This window comes from Bombina bombina, chromosome 8 (genome assembly GCF_027579735.1).
Source record: "Bombina bombina isolate aBomBom1 chromosome 8, aBomBom1.pri, whole genome shotgun sequence".
Lineage (NCBI taxonomy): Eukaryota > Metazoa > Chordata > Amphibia > Anura > Bombinatoridae > Bombina > Bombina bombina.
Genome location: NC_069506.1, coordinates 217357118 through 217372217, shown reverse-complemented (window position 1 = coordinate 217372217; position 15100 = coordinate 217357118). Strand labels below are relative to the sequence as shown.

Here is a 15100-nt window from a genome sequence, read left to right as displayed (position 1 = left end):
TGTCTCCTGGGACAGAGATGTCAACTTTATATTAGCAGTAATAATAATTATTAGAACACTTTTTTTTTAAACACTGGATCTCTTATAGAATACCTTCCATTTCAGAAGCAAGGAAATTGCTACTAGATGCAACAATTAAAGCTGCTTACGAATTAAAACTAGGGGGGTCCTCAGGGGAAAAAATTTGTAGGATTTGGAAGGCCTTTGTGTGTTCCCAGGGTAATGATTTTGTATATTATATAGAACAAATTATTAATATCAAACTAAATTAGAGATGGAAACGGGGGAAGTAGGGTGTGGGAGAGGTGAGGGAGAGAAACATACCTCCCTTTTTTTTTTCTTCCCTCTCCCCCTTTTCCTCCATCCTTTTCTTTTCTTATCCCCTCATCTCCTCCTTAGAAGGAAATAAGCTGTCTAGACTGGGGGGTCTAGTCGTGTTTCATCAATTGATTTGGAGGTTGGAGGGAGGGGGGAAAGAGATAGGATGTTTTTTTTTATTATTATGACCTAGTTTGTCCGGGAAATGTTATTCTATTCTATATAAGACAACTTTTCTTTTGACCTGTTTGTATGTTTTGTGCTTATGTTAGTATTGTTTTCTCCTGTATGGAGAAATGTTTGTCATTTTTTTTCTTTATGTAATGAAAAAAAAAAAAAAAAAAAAAAGATAGAAGTAAATAAGAAAGCAGTTTAAAATTGCATGCTCTTTCTAAATCATGAAATAAATTTGGGTTTCATGTCCCTCCAAATGTTATAAAGTACAGTATATTAATCTAACAATGTAGGTTGTGCAAAGCTGGGGCATGGGTAGTAAAGGCATTAGCTATCTTTTTTTAAGCAATACCAATTTTAGTGTAGACTGTCCCTTTAATGTGTGCCATATAGATACCATTGTACTCACTCCCATGGAGTCAGCAGTGCTTGGCTAAAATCAAGTCTGTCAAAATAATGGGGCAGTCTGCAAAGCCTTAGATACAAGGTAATACTAATATAACTGTGTTGGTTATGCAAAACTGTTGAATGGGTAATAAAAGGGACTATATATATTCTTATACAATAAAAATTCTGGAGTAGACTGTCCCTTTAAGTCATAATGCTCTTCTAGAAAGGACTACCAAGGACATGCTTTTGACATTAATAATATCAAATATAGTATCACAAATAAAATAATAAGCACTCTTGATTAAACCCAAAAGATCTATACTGGCAGAATCATTAGAACACTGTACTGAAAGACTAGTCAAACAGTAAGTAAAAGCAGCAGCTAAGTCAGCAATAGAGATAGCAGGCATAAACAAATACCCTGCTTGCAGAAAGGCCATTTCTGCTGAGACATTCTAACTTTCTATCCAAAGGGCCCTTGATACAAGTGCTGTCTTTCAAAAGGGATAGCAGTATGCTTAGCCAGAGTGGAAATGGCTCCATGTACCTTAGGAACAGTTTCCCACAGTTCAACATTATAGGCAGGTAAAGTATATAACTTCTTAACCTTGTAGAAGGATTAAAATAATTACCTGGCTTAGACCATTCCCTAAAAAATATTTCAGGGGCAGCATCTGGAATAGGAGAAACCTAAGGGGTTTAAGTAACAGTTTCAAAAACTAAATCTAAACGATTAGAAAGCTTATCCTCAAAACTGATATGTTCAACTTTAAAAACAAAACATCAGGTTCAACATTATAGGAGGTTTCCACGTCATTAGAGGAAACTTTCCCCTCTCCATTCTTGGCCTCAGGAGACATAGCAGTAGTAGAAAGTAAATTCTGAACTGCCCTCCTTTTACACTGAAGGCGGGAGAGCTGCCAACACTTCAGAAACTGCAGATTTGATGAGATTTTGCTCAACTAGATCAAAATCTGTTAGGATCCCCTGTAAAGAACAACCAGAAGGAGCAGTAATTCCCATAGAAGCATCATTAGGATGATCTGAATGCACTCACATAATTAAACATGAGCCACATAAATAGGCTAGAGGAGAAACATCAGCCTTTATAGAATAAACACACTTAAAGGGCCACTAAACCCAAAATCGTTCTTTCATGATTCAGATAGAGAATAGAAATTTAAACAACATTATAATTTACTTCCATAATTTATTTTGCTTCATTTTTTAAATATCCTTATTTGAAGAAAAAGCAATGTACATGGTGAGCCAATCACATGATGCTTCTATGTGCAGCAACCAATCAGCAGCTAGTGAGCATATCTAGATATGCTTTTCAGCAAAGAATATCAAGAGAATAAAACAAATTAGATAATATAAGTAAATTAGAAAGATGTTTAACATTGCATTCTCTTTCAAAATCATAAAAGAAAAAATGTGGGTGGCATCTCCCTTTAATACTGGAAGAAAGGTGTTCAGGGGACTCAGCTTCTAAGGTAGATTTAGGAACAGAATCAGAAAGCTCTATTATAGCATTAAACTACAATAGCATAAAATATAACCCCTTAAACTTTTGAGGAATGGAAAAAAACCTCCTAAAGAAATTATATACGTATATGAAAAACAAACAAAAAAAACAAAAAACTTACAAGCTTGAAGTGTGCTAAGCCGAACTGAAAAATAACGAAGGGTACAAGTAATCTCCAGATCCGAAGCCTGGATAACGCTCAGCTAAATAGGAAGACGCGCATGAAAACTCAACTGTTATAAGAGAGATTAGAGCACCAAACCAGTGTGCGTACCAGAGAGCATGCGTACGCTGACCAGGCGTGCATTAACCTGAAAAGTCGAAGCACGAGAAAAAATGAACGTTCCAGAGTGTGTGAAAATCACCGACCTACTTAATCCTGAGGGCTCATGATCACCCACCCAACGCGTGCAGTAAAAAATTCAAGATACATTTTTCAAATCTAACACTTAGGGAAGAAAATAATGGAAAGATAACTTCTAAGGTGTACCCTAAGACAATATCAGGCAATTCACTCTTGCAAGCTGTCACCACAGGCATGTCCCTTATGCTGTGATTAAGGGACCATTTTTTACGCCTCAGACGGAACTGAACACAATTGAAAGATTTTAGGCTGACCTGTTGGAAGCCAAACTTGAAGGGATATGAAACCCAAATTGTTGGTTCAGCACCTGGCTAGTGCTTGCTGATTGGTGGTTAAATGTAGCAACCAATCACCAAGTGCAACCCTGGGTTCTGAACCAAAAATGGTCCAGCTCCTATGCTTACATTCCTGCTTTTTTTCAAATAAAGATACCAAGAGAACTAAGAAAAAATCAATATAAGTAAATTAGAAAGTTGCATGCTCTATCTGAATCGTGAAATAAAAAATTTGGGTTTCACATATCCCTTTAAAGATTGAGGCTGTTCTCAAAGTGGCATAAAAAGGGCAAGATTTGAGGCAGGATACTTGTCAAGAGTAAAAAAAAAAAAAAAAAAAAGTCAAATCATAGGGGGCATTCACAACTAAAGCAAAATGAAAGACCTATAGGTGCATGGTTGATACTAATGGGAATGTTCAGATGTGGGCATAACAATATTATTATTATTGGTTATTTGTAGAGCGCAAACAGATTCCGCAGCGCTATTAAAAAAGGTGGAGTACAACAAAACAATTATAGGGATCAAATGGGTAGAGGGCCCTGCCAAGAGTTGCACTGTTGTAGTCAGCTCTTGAGAAGGTGATCAACAAACAGCTGGACTCTTAGGCTTACATGCTAAGGGGGTTCAGGGGATAGCAATGGAGGAGAGGAACTGGTATAAAGAAAGGTTAGCTAGGTTGTATGCATCCCTGAACAGTAGAGTCTTTAGGGAGCACTTGAAGCTTTTAAAACTAGAAGAGAGTCTTGTGGAGCGAGGCAGAGAGTTCCACAAGATGGGAGCCAGTCTGGAGAAGTCCTGTAAACGGGAGTGTGATGAAGTAACAAGAGAGGAGGAGAGTAGGAGGTCGTGAGCAGAGCGAAGGGGACGGGAGGGAGCGTATCTGGAGACAAGGTCTGAGATATAGGGGGGAGCAGTGCAGTTGAGGGCTTTGTATGTCAGAATGAGAATTTTGTGTTTGATCCTAGAGGCAAGAGGAAGCCAGTGACGAGATTGGCAGAGAGGTGCAGCAGATGAAGAGCGACGTGTAAGGAAGATGAGTCTGGCAGAGGCATTCATTATGGATTGTAAAGGAGCTAGGCAGTAGGTGGGGAGACCAGAGAGGACAGAGTTGCAGTAATCGAGGGGGGAGAGAATGGATTAAAATCTTAGTTGTGTCTTGTGTAAGGAAGTGTCTAATTTTAGAGATGTTTTTAAGGTGGAAGCGGCAGGCTTTAGCCAATGACTGAATGTGAGGAGTGAAAGAAAGATCTGAGTCAAATGTGACCCTGAGACATCTGGCATGCGGGGTAGGGGTAATGATGGAGTTGTTGACAGTTAGAGAGAGATTGGGGGTGGAGAGTTTAGAAGAAGGGGGGAAAATAAGGAGCTCAGTTTTGGAGAGATTTAGCTTGAGGTAGTGAGAGGACATCCAGTTGGAGATGTGAGAATGACAGTTAGTGACACGGGTTAGCAAGGAAGGAGAAAGGTCTGGTGCAGAGAAGTAGATTTGGGTATCATCGGCATACAAATGATATTGTAAACCGTGGGACTTTATTAGGGAACCTAGTGAGGATGTGTAGATTGAGAAGAGAAGGGGACCGAGGACAGAGCCTTGCGGTACTCCGACAGAAAGTGGTGACGGGGCAGAGGAGGCCCCAGAGAAGGCTACACTAAAGGTACGGTTTGACAGGTAGGGAGAGGGCTATGTCACATATGCCGAAGGATTGGAGGGTTTGGAGCAATAGAGCGTGGTCAACAGTGTCAAAAGCTGCGGACAGATCAAGGAGGAAAAGCAGATGTAAGCCTTGTAACCATGTCCAAATGACCAGTTCTTTCAGATCAACAGTCACTAATGAGGAGTTTCAAGTTCAATATAGGTTTAAACGACGGCCAAACATAAGGGAACATTTCTCTACAATTAACACTAGCAAGTATGCCACCCCTTTGGTACAGCATTTTGTTAGGCAACATAATGGCAACTTGGATACGTTTAAAGGGACACTGAACCCAATTTTTTTTCTTTCAGGATTCATATAGAGCATCAAATTTTAAGCAACTTTATAATTTACTCCTATTATCAATTTGTCTTCGTTCTCTTGCTATCTTTATTTTAAAAGCAGGAATGTAAATCTTAGCAGCCAGCCCATTTTAGGTTCAGCACCGTGGATAGCACTTGCTTATTGGAGGTTTACATTTACCCACCAATAAGCAAGCATAACCCAGGTTCTCAAACAAAAATGGGCTGGCTCCTATGCATCACATTCTGGCTTTTTAAATAAAGATAGCAAGAGAACAAAGAAAACATGATAATAGGAGTAAATTAGAAAGTTGCTTAAAATTACATGCACTATCTGAATCATGAAAGAAAACATTTGGGTTTAGTGTCCCTTTAAATGGTGTGCCATAGAGGTTTTGTTGCCTAAAAGGGGTGAAGACCAATCGTTGGCTAAACAAAAAAATGTTCTGGACATTCAGATTGAGATTTAGAATCCCATATGGTTTAAATTCAAGTAAATCTTCTGTATTTACTGGTCCTTTAACCAGTCTGTGCTTGCTACTTTTACACACACTACCCTGTGCGGACACGCAGACAGAGCGGTTGCTACTTACAGGTCTAGAAACGCTGTCAGTTGGCTACCCGGCAGCAGGTTGTGATTGTTTGAAAACAGCTGAGGACGATTAATTTCTCCCATGGAGCGGACTGCACAAGCCTTACAATTCCCTATGGAGGGATGTGTCTGTAGAACACGCGAGTCTATGCACGTGATTAAGTGGGCTAGTCACGAGCAGTATATTCACAGTAAAGACATCAACATTGACTTTTGGGAAGGTTCTAGGTTGATTATAGTTTCTCTCGCTTTATTGATCACACTAAAGATGGCAGTGAAGTGGGATACACAATGGTATGAGGACATGTTCGGCAGGGACATTAATAAACGGTGGCCTCTATCTGAATCATGAAAATTCAATTTTGACTTTGATGTTCCTTTAACAAACATACATTTTCACTTTTTTTTGTTTTGCCTGTAGCAATCAGAGAATACCAAAAATGTTTTTTTTCCTATAGTAAGATAACCTCTTTGCCGGTTCATCACAATCTCCCCTGCTTATTTTCCAGCAGGAAAAGTCATATTAGCCAGAAGCCTACAAAGCACAAAACAAAGAAAATATTGTGTTTGTCAATCAACTGAAGAAAATGAAAGTAACATTTCAGTAATACTAGAAGAAAACAGCAAAGCTGCATGCTCTGACAGCTACACTCTATATGTCAGACGTGTTCACAGCAATGTTCTATACCGACAGCACGAGTCATGTGCACACTCCTTAAAAAGGGACAGTCTACTCCAAAATGATGAACACCAAAATTGTTATTGTTTAAAAGATAGATAACGCCTTTACTACCCATTCCCCGGCTTTGCACAACCAACATTATTATATTAACATACTGTGTAACCTTTAAACCTCTAAATTTCTGCCTGTTTCTAAGCCAATAAAGGTCGTCTCTTAGCTGAGTGCATTTATATAGCCTTTCACAGCTAGGCAATGCTAGTTCATGTGTGCCTTGTAGATAACATTTTGCTCACTCCTGTGAAGTTATTCCTGAATCAGCACTAATTGGTGACAATACAAGCCTGTAAATAGCACTGAAACAAGGGAGCAGTGTGCAGAGGCTTAGATACAAGGTAATCAGAGGTTAAAAAAAAAAAAAAAAAAAAAAGTATATTAAAGGGAAAGTCAAGTCCAAGAAAACTTTCATGATTTAAATAGGGCATGTATTTTTAAACAACTTTCCAATTGACTTATCACCAATTTTGCTTTGTTCTCTTGGTATTCTTAGTTGAAAGCTAAACCTAGGAGGTTCATATGCTAATTTCTTAGACCTTGAAGGCCGCCTCTAATCTGAAAACATTTTGACAGTTTTCACCACTAGAGGGTGTTAGTTCATGTGTTTCATATAGATAACATTGAGCTCACGCACGTGAAGCTCCTAAGAGTGAGCACCGATAAGCTAAAATGCAAGTCTGTCAAGAGAACTGAAATAAGGGGGCAGTTTGCAGAGGCATAGATACAAGGTAATTACAGAGGTAAAATGTGTATTATTATAACTGTGTTGGTTATGCAAAACTGGGGAATGGGTAATAAAAGGGCTTATCTATATTTTTAAAGAATAACAATTTTGGAGTAGAGACTGTCCCTTTAACCGAATTAGAAAAGAATTAGCTCTAGTCAAAAGAGCTTAGGTTTAACAAAGGATATCAAGAGAAAATATAAATTTGATAATAGAAGTTAAATACAATTTTAGTTTTTCAGTTTTACATTCTGAATCACAAATGTTTAAAAGGAACACTAAAGTCAAAATTAATATTTCATAATTCAGGTAGAGCACACAACTTTAATTTTCAAATTCACTTCCATTGTGTGCACAATATGTTTATGAATTTTGTGATTGGGTGATGGCTGTCACATGATGCAAGGGGAAGGATAATGGAACTTACTTTTAAATTTGTCAAATTATTTTTTTTATGTACTACTCATTTGAGATTCAGCGGGGTAGTCATCAAGCCGTCAACCTCAAATACGCTGGAATTCCGCAGCGTATTTGTGGTGAGGCTGATTCGCCTTAGTTATCAAAGGCTCGAGACCGGCAAAAGTAGAATTTTGTGACGTAAAGTTTGATCCGCCGGACTCAGTCCGACACAGATAGATTCTTACGTCACTCCAGATGTTCCGCACACAAGTGCAGCACAATATCACTACTTTTGCTAGTTATCAAATGACTAGCAGGTACGCTCGGCACTTTTCCGGCCCAGCGTACCTGGTTTTCAAACCGCCACCCCTGGAGGCGGCGGATCCCATAGGAATCAATGGGAGTCTGACCATAGCGAAAGTACAAGTTCGCTGCTGACAGACATCCCATTGATTTCTATGGGAGCTGTCTGCACCTAACACCCTAACATGTACCCCGAGTCTAAACACCACTAATCTGCCCCCCTACACCGCCGCAACTAAATAAAGTTATTACCCCCTAAACCGCCGCTCCCGGAGCCCACCGCAAGCTACTCTATACATATTAACCCCTAAACCTCCGCTCCCGGAGCCCACTGCAACTATAATAAATGTATTAACCCCTAAACCGCTGCAACCTATATTAAACTTATTAAGCCCTAATCTGCCCCCCCCCTACACCGTCGCCACCTATAATAAATTTATTAACCCCTATCCTGCCCCCCACTACGCCGCCGCCACTGTAATAAAATTATTAACCCCTAAACCTAAGTCTAACACTAACCCTAACGCCCCCCTAACTTAAATATTAATTAAATAAATCTAAATAATATTTCTATTATTAACTAAATTAATCCTATTTAAAACTAAATACTTACCTTTAAAATAAACCCTAATATAGCTACAATATAAATAATAATTATATTGTAGCTATCTTAGGATTTATATTTATTTTACAGGTAACTTTGTATTTATTTTAGCTAGTTAGAATAGTTATTAAATAGTTATTAACTATTTAATAACTACCTAGCTAAAAGAAATACAAAATTACCTGTAAAATAAATCCTAACCTAAGTTACAATTAAACCTAATACTACACTATCATTAAATTAATTAAATAAACTACCTACAAATAACTACAATTAAATACAATTACATAAACTATCTAAAGTACAAAAAATAAAAAAAGCTAAGTTAAAAAAATAAAAAAATAAGTTACAATCATTTTAAAAATATTACAACATTTTTAAGCTACTTACACCTAATCTAAGCCCCCTAATAAAATAACAAACCCCCCCAAAATAAAAAAATGCCCTACCCTATTCTAAATTAAATAAAGTTCAAAGCTCTTTTACCTTACCAGCCCTTAAAAGGGCCATTTGTGGGGGCATGCCCCAAAAAGTTCAGCTCTTTTGCCTGTAAAAGAAAAATACAACCCCCCCCAACATTAAAACCCACCACCCACATACCCCTAATCTAACCCAAACCCCTCTTACAAAAACCTAACACTAATCCCCTGAAGATCATCCTACCTTGAGTCGTCTTCACTCAGCCGAGCAGCGATGGAACCGAAGTGGACATCCGGAGCGGAAGAAGTTAATCCTCCAAGCGGCGCTGAAGAAATCTTCCATCCGATGAAGTCATCATCCAGGCGGCGCTGAAGAAGTCTTCGATCCGGGCGATGTCATCTTCCAAGAGGCGCTGAAGAGGTCTTCTATCCGGGCGATGTCATCTTCCAAGCCGGGTCTTGAATCTTCCTCCCGCCGACGCGGAACATCCTTCTTCACCGACGGACTACGACGAATGAAGGCTCCTTTAAGGGACGTCATCCAAGATGGCATCCCCTCAATTCCGATTGGCTGATAGGATTCTATCAGCCAATCGGAATTAAGGTAGGAAAAATCTGATTGGCTGATGGAATCAGCCAATCAGATTGAGCTCGCATTCTATTGGCTGATCGGAACAGCCAATAGAATGCAAGCTCAATCTGATTGGCTGATTCTATCAGCCAATCAGATTTTTCCTACCTTAATTCCGATTGGCTGATAGAATCCTATCAGCCAATCGGAATTGAGGGGACGCCATCTTGGATGACGTCCCTTAAAGGAGCCTTCATTCGTCGTAGTCCGTCGGTGAAGAAGGATGTTCCGTGTCGGCGGGAGGAAGATTCAAGACCCGGCTTGGAAGATGACATCGCCCGGATAGAAGACTTCTTCAGCGCCGCCTGGATGATGACTTCATCGGATGGAAGATTTCTTCAGCGCCGCTTGGAGGATTAACTTCTTCCGCTCCAGATGTCCACTTCGGTTCCATCGCTGCTCGGCTGAGTGAAGACGACTCAAGGTAGGATGATCTTCAGGGGATTAGTGTTAGGTTTTTGTAAGGGGGGTTTGGGTTAAATTAGGGGTATGTGGGTGGTGGGTTTTAATGTTGGGGGGGGGGGTTGTATTTTTCTTTTACAGGCAAAAGAGCTGAACTTTTTGGGGCATGCCCCCACAAATGGCCCTTTTAAGGGCTGGTAAGGTAAAAGAGCTTTGAACTTTATTTAATTTAGAATAGGGTAGGGCATTTTTTTATTTTGGGGGGGTTTGTTATTTTATTAGGGGGCTTAGATTAGGTGTAAGTAGCTTAAAATTGTTGTAATATTTTTAAAATGATTGTAACTTATTTTTTTATTTTTTGTAACTTAGCTTTTTTTATTTTTTGTACTTTAGTTAGTTTATGTAATTGTATTTAATTGTAGTTATTTGTAGGTAATTTAATTAATTTAATGATAGTGTAGTATTAGGTTTAATTGTAACTTAGGTTAGGATTTATTTTACAGGTAATTTTGTATTTCTTTTAGCTAGGTAGTTATTAAATAGTTAATAACTATTTAATAACTATTCTAACTAGCTAAAATAAATACAAAGTTACCTGTAAAATAAATATAAATCCTAAGATAGCTACAATATAATTATTATTTATATTGTAGCTATATTAGGGTTTATTTTACAGGTAAGTATTTAGTTATAAATAGGAATAATTTATTAAAGTATAGTGTAGTGTTAGGTGTAATTATAACTTAGGTTAGGATTTATTTTACAGGTAAATTTCAGTTTATTTTAGCTAGGTAAGCTATTAAAAATAGTTAATAACTATTTAATAGCTATTGTACCTAGTTAAAATAAATTGAAAGTTGCCTGTAAAATAAAAATAAATCCTAAGATAGCTACAATATAATTATTATTTATATTGTAGCTATACTAGGGTTTATTTTAAAGGTAAGTATTTAGTTTTAAATAGGATTAATTTAGTTAATAATAGAAATATTATTTAGATTTATTTAATTCATATTTAAGTTAGGGGGGCGTTAGGGTTAGACTTAGGTTTAGGGGTTAATAATTTTATTACAGTGGCGGCGGCGTAGTGGGGGGCAGGATAGGGGTTAATAAATTTATTATAGGTGACGATGGTGTAGGGGCGGCAGGATAGGGGTTAATAGGTTTAATATAGGTTGCGGCGGGTTCAGGGAGCAGCGGTTTAGGGGTTAAACTATTAATTTAGTTGCGGCGAGGTGCGGGATTAGCAGGATAGGGGTTAATAATTTTATTATAGAGGGCGACGGTATAGGGGGGGCAGGATAGGGGTTACTAGGTATACTGTAGGTGGCAGCGGTGTCCGGGAGCGGCGGTTTAGGGGTTAATACATTTATCAGAGTTGCGGCAGGGTCTAGGAGCGGCGGTTTAGGGGTTAATACATTTATAAGAGTTGCGGCAGGGTCTAGGAGCGGCGGTTTAGGGGTTAGTAACTTTATTGAGTTGCTGGAGGCTCCGGGGGCGCCGGTATAGGGGGTAGAACAGTGTAGTTTAGTGTGAGTGCTTAGTGACAGGCTAGCAATAAAGCTGTAAAAAAACCGAAGAGCAGCGAGATAAGATGAGGAATAACTCTCACAGTCCGCTGCTCATCGCCCCGTGGCGGCGAAGGTAGGCGAGCTTAGGCGGGCGTATTGGGCCGGCGAAGGCAGAAAAGTAGACGGCTTTATAACTACCCACCTCAGAGTAAGGGGCCAATTTATCATCTGTCTGTCCGACCGACAGACATTGATGAATGCAGACAGCATACACTGTCTGCATTTATCATTGCACAAGCAGTTCTTGTGAACTGCTTGTGCAATGCCACCCCCTGAAGATTTGCGGCCAATCAGCCGCTATCAGGGGGTGTTAATCAACCCAATCGTATTTGATCGGGTTGATTGCTGTCCACTGCTCAGAGCAGGTGGACCAGTTAAGGAGAAGCGGTCATAAGACCGCTGCTTCTTAAAGGATTACTTTCTGTTATAATTTTTAAGCTAAACAACTAACATATTAAAGTTAATAAACATTAATTAAAACCTACTGACCTTTATTTTCTCCAAAACGAAGTTTCATAACGTTCTAAAAGTTATATCTTTTATTCGCCGATGATGTCACGTTATCCTGCCCACTATTTTCAGCACTGCATGTTCAAAATACTTAAACCAATAACTTTGTGTTTCAAGCGCCATTTTGAAACCTAGGTATTGTAAACGGATTGGTACAGAGCAAAGGATACCCACGGAGTGGGCTTGGAAAACAATTAAATTTGCAGACAAGATTTCTGATATACGGTACAGATATGTTAATGAAATGCTATTGATAAAAAGCGTATTTGGGGTAGTTAGTTAGTAACAGGCATAGAAAATATTTACTTACAGTGGCCCTTTAACTTTTGTTTCCGGCAGGCCTGAAGATTTGCGCGGAATCAGGGGCCGTTCGGTCCCTAAGTTCTTTTGCATTGTCTACTTATTATGCATTATGAAATTTTGTTGTATTTATTGGTCCTTTAATTGTCACCTAACAGTATTATTAACTGAATGATGTGATATGTCAATATTTACGAACACTAAATAAGACAAAACCGCTAAATATTAAAAGGGATATTAAACACTAAACAAATGCTAAATGTATTTTTTTAAAGTTTCATTAGCTGTTTAAATATTGACAAAATAAGTGTAAAGTTTTAGTGTCTATAAAACAATGGGAGCTGCTATGTTGTAACTTAGGTTACCTGCTCTGCTGTGGCCAATTAGGGACAGTTATAAATATGTCACTAGAGTGTGCAGCCAATGGCTGTGTGGAATTCAAAAGTGTTCTACACTTCAATTTCTAATAGGAACTAAAATGCTCAGAATTTCAGAATGGAATTACAGGAAAGGGGGCAAAATAAATAATGAAAGTATATTGCAGACTTTTTTTTATACATATATGGTTTATCATTTTATATCGTCATCTCAAAGTGTTAAATGTTGGATGTTGTTGCCAAGTGGCCACCCAACTACTAGAGAAATTACATGACAACTGCAGGAAGTTACTATTTGACACAACATGTGTTACCATTGTGTGGTTTATTCAAATCAGTTAGATCTCTTTGAATGGTTTTATGAGGAGTGACAAATAATTTTCAAATTCAAAAGGAAATCCTAACTGTTTTCAAGGGTCTTTGCAAAATAAAAGACTTTATACAGTGCAATGAGAAACTTCAACAAACGTTCCCCAATCCAGTACAGAATACTTTTTATACCAATTTTTCCATGATTTTTTTTTTTTTTAAAACTAACTCAAAACATGTTCCCACATGAGGATAGGGTGTTCACACTGGCATAATGTCAATCATTTTCCCACACGCTCAGTAACTATCCAGTTAATTTGTGACCAGGAACGGATAGCAATTTTAATGCCAGATTGATACAAACCCCAAATCAGCATAAAAAGGTGGCACCTGTGCCCCTGTTTGTTGAATTTTACACTATGGATTCTATACTCTGTTTTTAATATTTCATAATAAAGTGTTTTTTTGTTTGTTTTTTTATTGCTGCCTTCCCTTCTATGGATTACTTTATATGGAATGTAGAGATACAATGACAATTGTTAACTGGTTAAATCAATTTGGGACCATGCATGGATATGATTTTTATGCCACATTGATATAACCCCCAAAATTAAAAAGCGTATGTCTACCATTATATAGAGTAGAAATGCATAACCAACAAGTGCATAATAAAAATACAATGCAATAGCACTTACTCTGCATTTTAAATGCGCAGTGGATTATTTCTGACAAATTTAAAATTTTACTACATTTTGCCAGCCCACTGTACCAGGTTACAGCCATCAGCCAATCACAGACTCATATACGTGTACAATGAACTCTTTCCCATTGCTCAGTAGTTGCTGGTGCTTTAGAAACTTTGCATACTTTGATAATGGAAATTTACTCCCTTTTGAAATTAAATCACTTTTGATAGCATTATTTGTCAACGCATTTCACCTATGTCAATTTCAGCACAAGATTATATTTCTCTTTTTGATATCACTGCTAAATAGAAAACTTCATATTATATTAGCAAGAACCACTATAGTTAACTTCTTGCTTACTTGCGTATATGTGAATCATGAATACGTTGTAGTGCACCAGAACATATTTTTAACTATGTGCTTAACAGGATGATAACTTTTTTTTACTTATGCATCAGAACTTTTTCTCTGCATTGTAAAAGATCTATATACAAAACGTGTGTTTTACAAGCTTTCAAAGCAATTATTTTATTACAGAAGTGAGCACTGGTTTTAAGTCCCAGGACATATGCCTTGAAAAGCTTATTGAATGTTGTTTATTTTAGCTTCTGTAGATAATTAATCATAGATATAAATGAGCTCCTGCACACATCAACCAATCACTGTGCAGCATATAAGAAGGCCGGGTGCTGTATTCCACAAAATACACTCCAGCTTCTTTAGGGAAGGAGGGAAAACTATTATTTCAAGGGTAAGTTACATTATAGCAATAATGAAATGAATAATTAAAGTGGGTAAAGGTGTAGTTTAGCGTCCTGTCCCAAATTTGAAAGGTACCACATCCCGCCGTGGGGGGGGACCATGGATAGGTTCCCAGCGGCGGTTAGGGTGCCTGGGAACGATATTGGTACAGAGCGTTGTGGCGGCCAGGAACGATATTGGAAAAGAACGATCTGTTCCAATACCTGTCCCGGGTGCCGCACCCGCCACTGGGAACCTTACTGAAGTAATTCCCACGGTAATGTGTAGGTTTCTGAAGTAATTCCCACTGTAAAAATATAACATGTTTAGGTAAATGTGGAGTTGATCACTCTGTTCCAATCTCGTTCCTGGGCACCGCAACCGCCGCTGGGAACCTATCCATGGTCGCGCCCCCCCACTGCAGGCTGAGGTACCTTTTGAATTTGGGACGCTAAACTACCCCTTTAATAAAACAATAAGGCTATGCATAACAGAACATTTTATGGGAATTACATTTAGAGTGTAATGTCCCTTTAATAACCCATCACAATGATTATACACACAGCAAATAAGGAATGGAATTTAATTTGAAAAGGTTTAATAAACATTTTTTAAAAAGTCTTGTGGCAAGGAGTTTTTTGTGGCCCTTTTATACGCTTGAGACATGCCACTTACCACAAAATAAACTATGGGATTTGCCTTTAACAGCCAATGAATGACCTATATCTTGGCATAAGCTGTTCACAAT

General features: G+C 38.2%; 1 protein-coding gene across 2 annotated transcripts in view; it reads right to left on the bottom strand.

Moving 5' to 3' along the window:
- PAFAH1B3 (platelet activating factor acetylhydrolase 1b catalytic subunit 3) overlaps window positions 1–15100 on the bottom strand; it is a 45858-nt gene that overhangs the window by 30190 nt on the left and 568 nt on the right. The gene's annotated exons all lie outside the window — the stretch shown is intronic.